Raw genomic sequence first — 16,314 nt, 5'->3', positions numbered from 1 at the left:
AAGGAACAGTTATAATTAATAACGATTCTACATAACTACCATGCCTGCAACCGACTAGGAACAGTTATAATTAATAACGATTCTACATAACTATCATGCCTACAACCGACTAGGAACAGTTATAATTAATAATGATTCTACATAACTACCATGCCTGCAACCGACAAGGAACAGTTATAATTAATAACGATTCTACATAACTATCATGCCTACAACCGACAAGGAACAGTTATAATTAATAACGATTCTACATAACTACCATGCCTGCAAACCGACTAGGAACAGTTATAATTAATAACGATTCTACATAACTATCTTGACTACAACCGACTAGGAACAGTTATAATTAATAATGATCCTACATAACTACCATGACAACAACCGACAAGGAACAGTTATAATTAATAATGATTCTACATAACTACCATGTCTACAACTGACAAGGAACAGTTATAATTAATAAATATTCTACATAACTACCATGCCTACAACCGACTAGGAACAGTTATAATTAATAATGATTCTACATAACTACCATGCCTACAACTGACAAGGAACAGTTATAATTAATAATGATTCTACATAACTACCATGCCTGCAACCGACAAGGAACAGTTATAATTAATAACGATTCTACATAACTACTATGCCTGCAACCGACTAGGAACAGTTATAATTAATAACGATTCTACATAACTACCATGACAACAACCGACTAGGAACAGTTATAATTAATAATGATTCTACATAACTATCATGCCTACAACCGACTAGGAACAGTTATAATTAATAATGATTCTACATAACTATTATGCCTACAACCGACAAAGAACAGTTATAATTAATAACGATTCTACATAACTACCATGCCTATAACCGACAAGGAACAGTTATAATTAATAAAATTCTACATAACTACTATGCCTACAACCGACTAGGAACAGTTATAATTAATAATGATTCTACATAACTACCATGCCTACAACTGATGAGGAACAGTTATAATTAATAACGATTCTACATAACTACCATGCCTACAACCGACTAGGAACAGTTATAATTAATAATGATTCTACATAACTACCATGCCTACAACCGACTAGGAACAGTTATAAGTAATAAATATTCTACATAACTACCATGCCTACAACCGACTAGGAACAGTTATAATTAATAATGATTCTACATAACTACCATGCCTACAACCGACAAGGAACAGTTATAATTAATAATGATTCTACATAACTACCATGCCTGCAACCGACAAGGAACAGTTATAATTAATAACGATTCTACATAACTACTATGCCTGCAACCGACTAGGAACAGTTATAATTAATAACGATTCTACATAACTACCATGCCAACAACCGATAGGAACAGTTATAATTAATAATGATTCTACATAACTACCATGCCTACAACCGACTAGGAACAGTTATAATTAATAACGATTCTACACAACTATCATGCCTGCAACCGACTAGGAACAGTTATAATTAATAACGACTCTACATAACTACCATGACAACAACCGACTAGGAACAGTTATAATTAATAATGATTCTACATAACTACCATGCCTACAACCGACTAGGAACAGTTATAATTAATAATGATTCTTTATAACTACCATGCCTACAACCGACTAGGAACAGTTATAATTATTAACGATTCTACATAACTACCATGCCTACAACCGACTAGGAACAGTTATAATTAATAATGATTCTACATAACTACCATGCCTACAACCGACTAGGAACAGTTATAATTAATAACGATTCTACATAACTATCATGCCTACAACCGACAAGGAACAGTTATAATTAATAACGATTCTACATAACTACCATGCCTGCAACCGACTAGGAACAGTTATAATTAATAACGATTCTACATAACTATCATGCCTACAACCGACTAGGAACAGTTATAATTAATAATGATTCTACATAACTACCATGCCTACAACCGACTAGGAACAGTTATAATTAATAATGATTCTACATAACTATCATGACAACAACCGACTAGGAACAGTTATAATTAATAACGATTCTACATAACTACCATGCCTGCAACCGACTAGGAACAGTTATAATTAATAACGATTCTACATAACTACTATGTCTACAACCGACTAGTAACAGTTATAATTAATAACGATTCTACACAACTATCATGCCTACAACCGACTAGGAACAGTTATAATTAATAATGATTCTACATAACTACCATGCCTGCAACTGACAAGGAACAGTTATAATTAATAATGATTCTACATAACTACCATGTCTACAACTGACAAGGAACAGTTATAAGTAATAAATATTCTACATAACTACCATGCCTACAACCGACTAGGAACAGTTATAATTAATAATGATTCTACATAACTACCATGCCTACAACCGACAAGGAACAGTTATAATTAATAATGATTCTACATAACTACCATGCCTACAACCGACAAGGAACAGTTATAATTAATAACGATTCTACATAACTACTATGCCTGCAACCGACTAGGAACAGTTATAATTAATAACGATTCTACATAACTACCATGACAACAACCGGCTAGGAACAGTTATAATTAATAATGATTCTTTATAACTACCATGCCTACAACCGACTAGGAACAGTTATAATTAATAACGATTCTACACAACTATCATGCCTGCAACCGACTAGGAACAGTTATAATTAATAACGATTCTACATAACTACCATGACAACAACCGACTAGGAACAGTTATAATTAATAATGATTCTTTATAACTACCATGCCTACAACCGACTAGGAACAGTTATAATTAATAATGATTCTACATAACTACCATGCCTACAACCGACTAGGAACAGTTATAATTAATAACGATTCTACATAACTACCATGCCTACAACCGACTAGGAACAGTTATAATTAATAATGATTCTACATAACTACCATGCCTACAACCGACTAGGAACAGTTATAATTAATAACGATTCTACATAACTATCATGCCTACAACCGACAAGGAACAGTTATAATTAATAACGATTCTACATAACTACCATGCCTGCAACCGACTAGTAACAGTTATAATTAATAACGATTCTACACAACTATCATGCCTACAACCGACTAGGAACAGTTATAATTAATAATGATTCTACATAACTACCATGCCTACAACCGACTAGGAACAGTTATAATTAATAACGATTCTACATAACCACCATGCCTGCAACCGACTAGGAACAGTTATATGTAATAAAAATTCTACATAACTACCATGCCTACAACCGACTAGAAACAGTTATAATAAATAATGACTCTACATAATTACCATGCCTACAACCGACTAGGAACAGTTATAATTAATAACGATTCTACACAACTATCATGCCTGCAACCGACTAGGAACAGTTATAATTAATAACGACTCTACATAACTACCATGACAACAACCGACTAGGAACAGTTATAATTAATAATGATTCTACATAACTACCATGCCTACAACCGACTAGGAACAGTTATAATTAATAATGATTCTTTATAACTACCATGCCTACAACCGACTAGGAACAGTTATAATTATTAATGATTCTACATAACTACCATGCCTACAACCGACTAGGAACAGTTATAATTAATAATGATTCTACATAACTACCATGCCTACAACCGACTAGGAACAGTTATAATTAATAACGATTCTACATAACTATCATGCCTACAACCGACAAGGAACAGTTATAATTAATAACGATTCTACATAACTACCATGCCTGCAACCGACTAGGAACAGTTATAATTAATAACGATTCTACACAACTATCATGCCTACAACCGACTAGGAACAGTTATAATTAATAATGATTCTACATAACTACCATGCCTACAACCGACTAGGAACAGTTATAATTAATAACGATTCTACATAACCACCATGCCTGCAACCGACTAGGAACAGTTATATGTAATAAAAATTCTACATAACTACCATGCCTACAACCGACTAGAAACAGTTATAATAAATAATGACTCTACATAATTACCATGCCTACAACCGACTAGGAACAGTTATAATTAATAATGATTCTACATAACTATCATGACAACAACCGACTAGGAACAGTTATAATTAATAACGATTCTACATAACTACCATGCCTGCAACTGACAAGGAACAGTTATAATTAATAACGATTCTACATAACTATCATGCCTACAACTGACAAGGAACAGTTATAATTAATAACGATTCTACATAACTACCATGCCTGCAACCGACTAGGAACAGTTATAATTAATAACGATTCTACATAACTATCTTGACTACAACCGACTAGGAACAGTTATAATTAATAATGATCCTACATAACTAGCATGACAACAACTGACAAGGAACAGTTATAATTAATAATGATTCTACATAACTACCATGTCTACAACTGACAAGGAACAGTTATAAGTAATAAATATTCTACATAACTACCATGCCTACAACCGACTAGGAACAGTTATAATTAATAATGACTCTACATAATTACCATGCTTACAACTGACAAGGAACAGTTATAATTAATAATGATTCTACATAACTACCATGTTTCCAACTGACAAGGACAGTTATAGTTAATAACGATTCTACATAACTAACATGCCTACAACCGACTAGGAACAGTTATAATTAATAATGATTCTACATAACTATCATAACTACAACCGACTAGGAACAGTTATAATTAATAATGATTCTACATAACTACCATGCCTATAATTGACAAGGAACAGTTATAAGTAATAAAAATTCTACATGACTACTATGCCTGCAACCGACTAAAAACAGTTATAATTAGTAATGATTCTACATAACTACCATGCCTACAACTGATGAGGAACAGTTATAATTAATAACGATTCTTCATAACTACCATGCCTACGACCGACTAGAAACAGTTATAATTAATAATGATTCTACATAACTACCATGCCTACAACCAACTAGGAACAGATATATTTAATAAAAATTCTACATAACTACCATGCCTATAATTGACAAAGAACAGATGTAATTAATAACGATTCTACACAACTATCATGCCTACAACCAACTAGGAACAGATATCTAAAATTAACGATGAATTAGACAAAATAAAACAATACTTCACCAACATCAATAAGTTTCCTCCACAAACCGTAGAAAACATTATACGCACACACCTAGACAGAAAGCAAAATCAACCAACTAAAGTAAATACAGCTCACGAATCAAAAAAACCACGAAACCATATACTGCTGTATACCATATATTCCCGACATCAGCAAACAAATAACCAACATTTGGCAAAAATTAGTAACAAAATATGACATTCCAATTAATACCAAATTTATTCAAAAACCCGGCACAAAACTGAGGTCTATACTATGTAAAAACTATACTGACAAACACCACACCAACATTATTTATAAAATACAATGTGATAACTGCCACGACTTCTATATTGGAGAAACAAGTAGACAAAATGGAAACCAGATTCAAAGAACATAAAAGTCACCTTCACACGTTTTCGAACACTGCAAGTCACATAAACACAACATAACCATAGAAAACACTCAAATACTAAATAAAGAAACAAACATAAACAAACGTAAAATTAAAGAAGCCTTACTTATACAACAACTTAAACCCAAAATAAACCAATATAAAGGAACGCCTTTATACCTATATTAATATAATAAATAAAATTATATATTCAAACATCTAACACCGCCCTCTACATTTCGACACACAGTTACACAACCCCTTTCAAACATGTGGTCAGCTTCCGGTCAGTTACCTCTTTCTTTGTGAACCTGACAATGACCGAAGAAGGTCGAAACGTTGTTCGCTCTTCTATGTAAAGTGTTTTCTCAGCCCAAACGAGCCGTTTTGCATATAGATTTCTCAACAGGTGGGTTTCTCGTCATCACTGATCACTGATAGGAACAGATATAATTAATAACGATTCTACACAACTATCATGCCTACAACCGACTAGGAACAGTTATAATTAATAAAAATTCTACATAACTACCATGCCTACAACCGACTAGGAACAGTTATAATTAATAATGACTCTACATAATTACCATGCCTACAACCGACTAGGAACAGTTATAATTAATAATGATTCTACATAACTATCATGACAACAACCGACTAGGAACAGTTATAATTAATAACGATTCTACACAACTATCATGCCTACAACCGACTAGGAACAGTTATAATTAATAAAAATTCTACATAACTACCATGCATACAACCGACTAGGAACAGTTATAATTAATAATGACTCTACATAATTACCATGCCTACAACCGACTAGGAACAGTTATAATTAATAATGATTCTACATAACTATCATGACAACAACCGACTAGGAACAGTTATAATTAATAACGATTCTACATAACTACCATGCCTGCAACCAACTAGGAACAGTTATAATTAATAAAGATTCTACATAACTACCATGCCTGCAACCGACTAGGAACAGTTATAATTATTAACGATTCTACATAACTACCATGCCTACAATCGACTAGGAACAGTTATAATTAATAATGATTCTACATAACTACCATGCCTACAACCGACTAGGAACAGTTATAATTAATAACGATTCTACATAACTACCATGCCTGCAACCGACTAGTAACAGTTATAATTAATAACGATTCTACACAACTATCATGCCTACAACCGACTAGGAACAGTTATAATTAATAATGATTCCACATAACTACCATGCCTGCAACTGACAAGGAACAGTTATAATTAATAACGATTCTACATAACTATCATGCCTACAACTGACAAGGAACAGTTATAATTAATAACGATTCTACATAACTACCATGCCTGCAACCGACTAGGAACAGTTATAATTAATAACGATTCTACATAACTATCTTGACTACAACCGACTAGGAACAGTTATAATTAATAATGATCCTACATAACTAGCATGACAACAACTGACAAAGAACAGTTATAATTAATAATGATTCTACATAACTACCATGTCTACAACTGACAAGGACAGTTATAGTTAATAACGATTCTACATAACTAACATGCCTACAACCGACTAGGAACAGTTATAATTAATAATGATTCTACATAACTATCATGACTACAATCGACTAGGAACAGTTATAATTAATAATGATTCTACATAACTACTATGCCTACAACTGACAAAGAACAGTCGTAATTAATAACGATTCTACATAACTACCATGCCTATAATTGACAACTAACAGTTATAAGTAATAAAAATTCTACATGACTACTATGCCTACAACCGACTAAAAACAGTTATAATTAGTAATGATTCTACATAACTACCATGCCTACAACTGATGAGGAACAGTTATAATTAATAACGATTCTTCATAACTACCATGCCTACGACCGACTAGAAACAGTTATAATTAATAATGATTCGACATAACTACCATGCCTACAACCAACTAGGAACAGATATAATTAATAAAAATTCTACATAACTACCATGCCTATAATTGACAAAGAACAGATGTAATTAATAACGATTCTACACAACTATCATGCCTACAACCAACTAGGAACAGATATAATTAATAACGTTTCTACACAACTATCATGCCTACAACCGACTAGGAACAGTTATAATTAATAACGATTCTACATAACTACCATGCCTGCAACCAACTAGGAACAGTTATAATTAATAACGATTCTACATAACTACTATGTCTACAACCGACTAGGAACAGTTATAATTAATAAAGATTCTACATAACTACCATGCCTACAATCGACTAGGAACAGTTATAATTAATAATGATTCTACATAACTATCATGCCTACAACTGACAAGGAACAGTTATAATTAATAACGATTCTACATAACTACCATGCCTGCAACCGACTAGTAACAGTTATAATTAATAACGATTCTACAAAACTATCATGCGTACAACCGACTAGGAACAGTTATAATTAATAATGATTCTACATAACTACCATGCCTGCAACTGACAAGGAACAGTTATAATTAATAACGATTCTACATAACTATCATGCCTACAACTGACAAGGAACAGTTATAATTAATAACGATTCTACATAACTACCATGCCTGCAACCGACTAGGAACAGTTATAATTAATAACGATTCTACATAACTATCTTGACTACAACCGACTAGGAACAGTTATAATTAATAATGATCCTACATAACTAGCATGACAACAACTGACAAGGAACAGTTATAATTAATAATGATTCTACATAACTACCATGTCTACAACTGACAAGGAACAGTTATAAGTAATAAATATTCTACATAACTACCATGCCTACAACCGACTACGAACAGTTATAATTAATAATGACTCTACATAATTACCATGCCTACAACTGACAAGGAACAGTTATAATTAATAATGATTCTACATAACTACCATGCCTGCAACCGACAAGGAACAGTTATAATTAATAACGATTCTACATAACTACTATGCCTGCAACCGACTAGGAACAGTTATAATTAATAACGATTCTACATAACTACCATGACAACAACCGGCTAGTTACAGTTATAATTAATAATGATTCTACATAACTATCATGACTACAATCGACTAGGAACAGTTATAATTAATAATGATTCTACATAACTACTATGCCTACAACTGACAAAGAACAGTCGTAATTAATAACGATTCTACATAACTACCATGCCTATAATTGACAAGGAACAGTTATAAGTAATAAAAATTCTACATGACTACTATGCCTACAACCAACTAAAAACAGTTATAATTAGTAATGATTCTACATAACTACCATGCCTACAACTGATGAGGAACAGTTATAATTAATAACGATTCTTCATAACTACCATGCCTACGACCGACTAGAAACAGTTATAATTGATAATGATTCTACATAACTACCATGCCTACAACCAACTAGGAACAGATATAATTAATAAAAATTCTACATAACTACCATGCCTATAATTGACAAGGAACAGATGTAATTAATAACGATTCTACACAACTATCATGCCTACAACCAACTAGGAACAGATATAATTAATAACGTATCTACACAACTATCATGCCTACAACCGACTAGGAACAGTTATAATTAATAACGATTCTACATAACTACCATGCCTGCAACGAACTAGGAACAGTTATAATTAATAACGATTCTACATAACTACTATGTCTACAACCGACTAGGAACAGTTATAATTAATAAAGATTCTACATAACTACCATGCCTACAATCGACTAGGAACAGTTATAATTAATAATGATTCTACATAACTATCATGCCTACAACTGACAAGGAACAGTTATAATTAATAACGATTCTACATAACTACCATGCCTGCAACCGACTAGTAACAGTTATAATTAATAACGATTCTACAAAACTATCATGCGTACAACCGACTAGGAACAGTTATAATTAATAATGATTCTACATAACTACCATGCCTGCAACTGACAAGGAACAGTTATAATTAATAACGATTCTACATAACTATCATGCCTACAACTGACAAGGAACAGTTATAATTAATAACGATTCTACATAACTACCATGCCTGCAACCGACTAGGAACAGTTATAATTAATAACGATTCTACATAACTATCTTGACTACAACCGACTAGGAACAGTTATAATTAATAATGATCCTACATAACTAGCATGACAACAACTGACAAGGAACAGTTATAATTAATAATGATTCTACATAACTACCATGTCTACAACTGACAAGGAACAGTTATAAGTAATAAATATTCTACATAACTACCATGCCTACAACCGACTAGGAACAGTTATAATTAATAATGACTCTACATAATTACCATGCCTACAACTGACAAGGAACAGTTATAATTAATAATGATTCTACATAACTACCATGCCTGCAACCGACAAGGAACAGTTATAATTAATAACGATTCTACATAACTACTTTGCCTGCAACCGACTAGGAACAGTTATAATTAATAACGATTCTACATAACTACCATGACAACAACCGGCTAGGAACAGTTATAATTAATAATGATTCTTTATAACTACAATGCCTACAACCGACTAGGAACAGTTATAATTAATAACGATTCTACACAACTATCATGCCTTCAACCGACTAGGAACAGTTATAATTAATAACGACTCTACATAACTACCATGACAACAACCGACTAGGAACAGTTATAATTAATAATGATTCTTTATAACTACCATGCCTACAACCGACTAGGAACAGTTATAATTATTAACGATTCTACATAACTACCATGCCTACAACCGACTAGGAACAGTTATAATTAATAACGATTCTACACAACTATCATGCCTGCAACCGACTAGGAACAGTTATAATTAATAACGTCTCTACATAACTACCATGACAACAACCGACTAGGAACAGTTATAATTAATAATGATTCTTTATAACTACCATGCCTACAACCGACTAGGAACAGTTATAATTATTAACGATTCTACATAACTACCATGCCTACAATCGACTAGGAACAGTTATAATTAATAATGATTCTACATAACTACCATGCCTAGAACCGACTAGGAACAGTTATAATTAATAACGATTCTACATAACTACTATGCCTACAACCGACTAGGAACAGTTATAATTAATAACGATTCTACATGACTACCATGCCTACAACTGATGAGGAACAGTTATAATTAATAACGATTCTTCATAACTACCATGCCTACAACTGATGAGGAACAGTTATAATTAATAATGATTCTACATAACTACCATGCCTACAACTGACTGGAAGCAACTAGAGCTAGCTGTGGTTGAGACGTTTGAGTTTCTGGTTTCTATATTCTCGCACCAGGGAAGAGCTAGTGTAAGTAATATTTGAGGCTTTTCGGATTCTGGTTTCTGTATCTCTCTTTTCTTGTTTTCTATCGGTGTTATTTTCACAATGTTTAATAACCAAATGACCTTTAACGTGTTTGACAACTACCGCAGTAGGTATCTTCATTTTGCTTTTGTAATCGTTGTACTTTTATGACAGGTAATGTAATTTTTGACTTCCGTCTCTGTTGTTGGCCTGTTTGGTATTCCAAAACAAATATGGTTTTTATCTTCATTCACTGCAGTTGTATTCGTGTACAAACATTAAATATAAGTACAATGAGTTTGCTGTTTTTATTTGTTTGTTTTCAGGTAAGCATAAACCTGCACAACGGTCTGTTTGTGCTCTGTTTACCGCGGAAAACGAAACTTGTATTTTTGAGTTGTAAGTCCGCAAACACACCACTGAGCCGCTCTCTGCATGGGTGTGCATATATATAGATACACACATATATAATTTAGTGTTAATTTATTTCACCGCCACATTCTTGTATTTAGATATACTCAGGAAAACGTGATGAATGGTCAACCCAGGAATGTGTTGTGGGAGAGAGGCGAATTACAACATGATAAATGTATTGTTGAAACAGTAATAAATTATCTTTATTTTTTTACCAATTCTTTGACTCACATAAATTCAACGGTCCACTGACTTTCCCTTCATAATTATCGAAATTATATATTCCTGCATCTAATTACTTGGCAGCTTAATAACATAGCGCTTGAGTTTAAAAGGCAGCCAGCCAATGTTCACTGGAAATATTTGATTGAATTATTAATTACGAAACATCACTTTTTATGTAAATGACCAACACTACTGGCATGATATACCCGGTAAAATGAAACTTTTGACATGTGCCATCTTTGCTTTCAGACTTATGCTAATAAACAATGGCTAAAAGTCAAACTGTACCTTTAACTGCCAATCTTTAGGTTGGTCTGTCCCATGCTAATCACGCTTAGTGGAACAAACTGCAGAACCGTTTTAAACGTGAGAGGAATTCCTTTGATAAACATATTTTAATATAACTTCGTTATTTTGTAGAAATCACAATGGTATTTCCTTTGGTATTTGGTATGTAACAAAATACATAAATAAAAGACGTTAAGTAGTAAATAAGAAAAGGCCAAGAAACTAGATGAAAAATAACAAAATAATCACAACTAATGTTTCACTATATCAGTTATATCAGTGGTAGATAGCCCAGTGTTGCTCTTAGACGAACAAACACATAACGACATAGCTGATAGCCTTGTGTTGCTCTTAGACGAACAAACACATAACGACATAGCTGATAGCCCAGTGTTGCTTCAAGACGAACAAACACATAACAACATAGCTGATAGCCCAGTGTTGCTCTTAGACGAAATAACACATAACGACACAGCTGATAGCCCAGTGTTGCTTCAAGACGAACAAACAAATAACGACATAGCTTTCACACACAAACATCCACAATTATAAACATTTAAAGGAACGTTAAACTTCAAACGTGAAATAAGCTTTACCATACTTCAAACAAACAGAGAACACGTTATTAAGGTTTAAAATCAACTTCTAAGAAAAAATAATATTATATTATTATTATTATATTAATAGAATTTTGCCATAAAGTGAAGTTTCAGATATATTTATTAAACAATGAAGGTTCTAATAAAAACATTTAGATATATTAATTAAAAAATGAAGGTTCTAATAAAAACATTTAGATATATTAATTAAACAATGAAGGTTCTAATAAAAACATTTAGATATATTTATTAAACAATGGAAGTTCTAATTAAAACATTTAGATATATTTATTAAACAATGAAGGTTCTAATAAAAACATTTAGATATATTTATTAAACAATGAAGGTTCTAATAAAAACATTTAGATATATTTATTAAACAATGAAGGTTCTAATAAAAACATTTAGATATATTTATTAAACAATGAAGGTTCTAATAAAAACATTTAGATATATTTATTAAACAATGAAGGTTCTAATAAAAACATTTAGATGTATCTATTAAACACTGAAGGTTCTAATAAAAACATTCAGATATATTTATTAAACAATGAAGGTTCTAATAAAAACATTTAGATATATTAATTAAAAAATGAAGGTTCTAATAAAAACATTTAGATATATTAATTAAACAATGAAGTTTCTAATAAAAACATTTAGATATATTTATTAAACAATGGAAGTTCTAATTAAAACATTTAGATATATTTATTAAACAATGAAGGTTCTAATAAAAACATTTAGATATATTTATTAAACAATGAAGGTTCTAATAAAAACATTTAGATATATTTATTAAACAATGAAAGTTCTAATTAAAACATTTAGATATATTTATTAAACAATGAAGGTTCTAATAAAAACATTTAGATATATTAATTAAAAAATGAAGTTTCTAATAAAAACATTTAGATATATTAATTAAACAATGAAGGTTCTAATAAAAACATTTAGATATATTTATTAAACAATGAAAGTTCTAATTAAAACATTTAGATATATTTATTAAACAATGAAGGTTCTAATAAAAACATTTAGATATATTTATTAAACAATGAAGGTTCTAATAAAAACATTTAGATATATTTATTAAACAATGAAAGTTCTAATTAAAACATTTAGATATATTTATTAAACAATGAAGGTTCTAATAAAAACATTTAGATATATTTATTAAACAATGAAGGTTCTAATAAAAACATTTAGATATATTTATTAAACAATGAAGGTTCTAATAAAAACATTTAGATGTATCTATTAAACACTGAAGGTTCTAATAAAACATTCAGATATATTTATTAAACAGTGAAGGTTCTAATAAAAACATTTAGATATATCTCTTAAACAGTGAAGATTCTAATAAAAACATTTAGATATATTTATTAAAAATAAATGTTCTAATAAAAACGTTTTAGATATATTTATCAAAGTGTTCTAATAAAAACATTTTGATATATCTACTAAAAATAAAGATCCTAATAAAAACGTTTCAGATATGTTTTATTAAATAGTAAAGGTTCTAATAAAAACATTTAGATTCACTGCTGGCCAAAATCTTAAGGCCAATGAACATAAAGAAAAAAATATACATTTTGCGTTGTTAGACTCAACCACTTATTTGAGTAGAGCTTTGGAAGATGAAAATAAGAAAAGGGAAAATAAAAATAAGAACTTTTTAAGCATTTAATAGGGAAAATGTGAACACTGTGAAATTAGCCTAAATACTAGCTGGTCAAAGTTTAAGACCATAATGAAACAAAGCGTTAATCGGTAAACACGTAACGAAATTTAGTCATTTGTGTTCAAGCATTAGCGTTGTCAACATCTCCCACTGACATCTACTGTGTTACATTGGGTAAAAACATGACAAAGGTTAAAAAGTTGACAGAGTTTGAACGTGGCAGAATTGTTGAGCTGTAAAAGCAAGGTCTCTCTCAACGTGTCATCACTGGTGAGATTGGGTGTAGTAAAACTGTTGTTGGAAATTTATTAAAAGACCCTGAGGAACAGGGAACGACAGTTTCAAGTGGTCGGCCCAAGAAAATTTCGCCGGCGTTGAGAAGGAGGATTCGACGTGTTGTCCGACAAGACACCAGCCGATCGTCGAACCAGATTAAGACCCTTACGGACGCAGAATGCAGCTCAAGAACAATAAGACGGCATCTACGAGAGAAAGGCTTTATAAACTGTAAACGTCTTCAAAGGCCACGCCTCCTTCCACACCACAAAACAGCTCTTTTTAACTTTGCTGAGAAGCACCAAACATGGGACGTAGAAATGTGGACAACGGTTTTGTTCACTGATGAGAAAAAATTTAACCTGGATGGTCCAGATGGCTTCCAACGTTACTGGCACGATAAGGATATCCCACCGGAGACATTTTCTACACGACACAGTGGATGAGGTTCCATCATGATCTTGGGTGCTTTCTCCTTCCATGGAAAAATGGAGCTTCAGGCTATACAGGGGCGTCAAACAGCAGCTGGCTACATTGGCATGTTGGAGAGAGCATCCTTATTGACTGAAGGCCCTCGCTTGAGTGGAAATGATTGGATCTTTCAGCAGGACAATGCTGCAATCCCCAATACCCACAGGACAAAGGACTTTTTCACGGCAAATAAGGTGATTCTTTTGGACCATCCAGCGAACTGAACCCCATTGAAAATGTTTGGGGGTGGATGGCAAGGGAAGTATATAGAAATGGACGTCAATTCCAAACAATACATGATCTTCGTTAAGCCATCTTCACCACTTGGGACAATATTCCAGCCAGCCTTCTGTAAACGCTTATATCGACCATTCTAAAGCGAATGTTTGAAGTTATTCACAATAACGGCCGTACAACTCACTACTGAGACCTCTTGTTGAGCATTTCCTACCCTGTTTAGGACTTCTTTTTGGTATGGTCTTAAACTTTTGACCAGCTAGTATTTAGGCTAATTTCATAGTGTTCTCATTTTCCCTGTTAAATGCTTAAAACGTTTTGTTTTTTTTATTTTCCCTTTTCTTATTTTCATCTTTCGAAGCTCTACTCAAATAAGTGGTTGAGTCGATCAACGCAAAATGTATATTTTTTCTTCATATTCATTGAGCTTAAGATTTTGGCCAACAGTGTATGTTTCAAGAAACAAACAAACACACAATTCAAACGTAGGTACAGGTAACGCAGATAGATTTCGAGTAACTTTGCGCGACATTGAATAATGAATTTTTTTTTCTCAGCATAACCAACTGTTGCTTTCTTTTGTATCATAGATGAACACGTATTTTTCCAGAACAGCTCGTGCGTAAACATTATTACTTCATTTCTAAGAAACCGTCCTTGTAAAATTAAAAAAAAACAACCAACAAAAACGTAGGTTTGTTTGTTTTTAAATTTTGCACAAAGCTACACGAGGGCTATCTGTGCTAGCCATCCCTATTTTAGCAGTGTAAGACTATAGGGAAGGCAGCTAGTCATCACCACCCACCGCCAACTCTTGGGCTGCTCTTTTACCAACAAATAGTGGGATTGACCTCACATTATAACATCCCGACGGCTGAAAGGGCGAGCATATTTGGTGTGACGAGGATTCGAACTCGCGACCGTCAGATTACGAATCGAACACCTTAACCCACCTGGCCATGCCAGGCCACCGAAACGCAAGACTCATTTCATAATAACATAAATGTCTTGAGTTTATTGAGCAATAAGGCCTAAAATTTTATTAAAATGCACCCAATAAAAGACACAATACTGTTTCATATTTCACTATATACAAATTTCTGGTACTTTTCTGTTCTAATTTTTTGGGGAGAGGAGTTACACAAAGCTACACAAAAGCTGTTTGTTCTAGTT

Source organism: Tachypleus tridentatus, unplaced genomic scaffold (genome assembly GCF_004210375.1).
Source record: "Tachypleus tridentatus isolate NWPU-2018 unplaced genomic scaffold, ASM421037v1 Hic_cluster_2, whole genome shotgun sequence".
Taxonomy (NCBI): domain Eukaryota; kingdom Metazoa; phylum Arthropoda; class Merostomata; order Xiphosura; family Limulidae; genus Tachypleus; species Tachypleus tridentatus.
Note: the sequence above shows the minus strand (reverse complement) of the source record.